At 50.1% G+C, this 2,692-nt stretch overlaps 1 pseudogene; it reads left to right on the top strand.

Annotated features, from left to right (window-relative positions):
* Window positions 1-259: 259 nt before the first annotated feature.
* On the top strand, window positions 260-1,980 carry LOC136503532 (uncharacterized; annotated as a pseudogene).
* Window positions 1,981-2,692: the final 712 nt, after the last annotated feature.

The raw sequence follows: 2,692 nt of genomic DNA, 5'->3' as shown, positions 1-2,692 counted from the left end.
CTTTTTTTCTTCACTGACGGCTGATAAGTTTGGGAACTGGGAGGTAGCCACACGCCACAGTGCCGAGAAAATTGCATATTTGGAACTCCAAACAATCAGCTTCGCAGATTTGGGACTCTAAATATTAACTTCGTAAAAATAACTCTCCAAACGTTTCTTGATTTTCATGACATTAAGTGTATCTCATCTCTTTTTGAATCTAAATACATGTACTTGGAGCCTAATCTGACTCTTTTGCCCTTCTGCTGTTACGTACGAGATGTGGGTGCTGGTGCTGCTCACATTGGTTGGCGGCCTTGTTGGCTTGCCTGGGCTGGCTGGCCGCCGGCTGTGCATGGTTGCCGGCTGGGCTTCGACATTCATGGCGTCTGGGTTGGGCGCGGCCAGGCCTGTGGCCCTCGCGGACAGGCCAGACAAGGCCGGCGCGCCCAAGGTCTGAGGGCGACGCAGCCACCGCAGCTAGGCCTACGGCCAGCAGGGCGAGGCCTAGGGCCGAGGCTGCCGCGGCCGGGCCGGGCAGGCCACACGCCGGCGGGGGAAGGGTAGATGACGGCGGCGCGTGGGAGTCTGCCATGGGCACCGCGTCGAGGAAGGAGATCGGGCGGGCGGCGGCGTGAAGAGGAAACGATACGTCGGTCTTGGCTCATGCAGGTGCATTAGTAAGACAGAAGGGCAAAAGGGTCCACTCAGGGACAAAATACATGTATTTAAATTAAAAAGAGATAAAATACACTTAATGTCATTAAAATTAAGAGTCCGAGGATTATTTTTATAAAGTCTACGTTTGAATGCGAAGCGTGTTGTTTCCACAATATACAATTTTCTGCAAAGTGCCCTGTTCCCCCGAACCTCGAATCTCTAATCCCAAATCCCTCTCCCACAGCCTGCCGACCGCGCGGATGGCATCAACGTCGGCGACGTACCGGACCGCCAGCGCCCCAGCGGCGCAGACTGTACACCCTGACGAGATCTGGGAGGAGATCTTCCTACGCCTCGATGCCGCGACCGACCTCGCCCAAGTCTCCGCCGCCTGCTCCTCCTTCCGCCGCATCGTCTCCGCGCTCTGCTTCCTCCGCCGCTTAAGGTGCCTCCGCTCCCCTGCAGTCCTCGGGCTCATCAGTTCCACCAGATACCAACCATTCTTCCCCGTCGAGCCTCCCCACCGCTCCGCCCCGGAAGCCCGCGCGCTCGAGCAAGCCGCCGACTTCACCATCTCCTTCCTCCCCGACCCCAGCATGTGGCGCTTTCGCCATGCCCGCGATGGCCGAGTCCTCCTCTGCCGGCGCATCTCCACCAAAATCCAATTCAAGGATTTCGTAGTCTGCGACCCCCTGCATCGCCGGTATGTCAAGATTCCCTGCATACTCGACGACCTACTGGCCTTCGCCGCAGACAATGGTATAACGCGGCCTGTGTTACCCGTTCTCGCTCCAGCCGGCGAGAATGACGAGGAGGAATCATTCAGAGTTATCTGGACTGTGCAGCACAAAGGCAAAGGCAGGGTCGTGGTTTTCATCTTCTCTTCCTGCAACCAGACGTGGTGAGGTATTATTAGCACGATCTGTTTGCCTAATGGATGTCATTGACCTCCCACCCCACAATCTTGATTCAATGCGTGCCATTATCGGGGCACAGGAAGGCAGACTCGGGTTCTTAACTATTGCTGATGGCACAATTGACCTGTATTGCAAGAATTGGCAAAGCAATGGTGTTGGCGCGCAAGAGTGGCAGCATGACAAACTGATTCCATTGCCCAAAGACTCTGGGATCAACTATACTTGGACCATTGTGAGCACAGTAGGGCGTTACTTAGCTCTACGAGGGTCTCATCAAATTTGTCATGAGTTGCGAAAGTCTGAATATTTTGTACTGGACACCAAGACATTGCTTCTTGAGAAGGTCTGCACCTCGAGCAATGTAGTGTTCCTTGGTATTCCTTATGCAAGATTTCCACCACCGGTCACACTGCCAAGCATATGAAAGGGTAAAACTGTCCTCCATGCCATCCTACTTGTTACCTAAGTGCAGTTGCTGCTGGCATATCCAAAATTTTCTCACATCCTTTGGTGTTTTGGATTATTTTTTTTCTATCATGATATGTTGCTTTGGAAGCTAACCAAAATACATAATGTATTAGGAAAATTCTGTAGCATTTTGCGACCAACTTGTTGTTACAATCAATATCTTCGTATTCAGATATCTTGCTCCAACAAAAGTTGCCACTTTCGGACATTCGTGTATCCTTATATGACAATCGTGTATCCCATGTGTATCACTCTTTTTGAAAAGTGAAGTATTTGACTGTGGGGATATGATCCTCCACAAGACAAAGACATGGGTTGCACCATCAGATGTGGTCCAGCCCACAAGATCAAGGCGTGCACCGCAAGACTACAATAAAGGGGTGTTTAGATCCGGTGACTAAAATTTAGGAGGTGTCACGTGAGGGTGTCGCATAGGATGTTCGGATACTAATAAAAAAACAAATTACCGAATTTATTAAGCCCAATTAATCTGTCATTAGCACATGTTTACTATAGCACTACATTGTCAAATCATGGACTAATTAGGCTTAAAAGATTCGTCTCGCAAATTAGTCGCAAGTTATGCATTTTGTTTCATAATTAGTCTATATTTAATACTCTATGCATGTGTTCAAACATCCGATGGGCAGCGACTAAAATTTAAGAGA

Source organism: Miscanthus floridulus, chromosome 14, assembly GCF_019320115.1.
Source record: "Miscanthus floridulus cultivar M001 chromosome 14, ASM1932011v1, whole genome shotgun sequence".
NCBI classification, from domain to species: domain Eukaryota; kingdom Viridiplantae; phylum Streptophyta; class Magnoliopsida; order Poales; family Poaceae; genus Miscanthus; species Miscanthus floridulus.
Note: the sequence above shows the minus strand (reverse complement) of the source record. Positions and strands in the feature narration are given on the sequence as shown.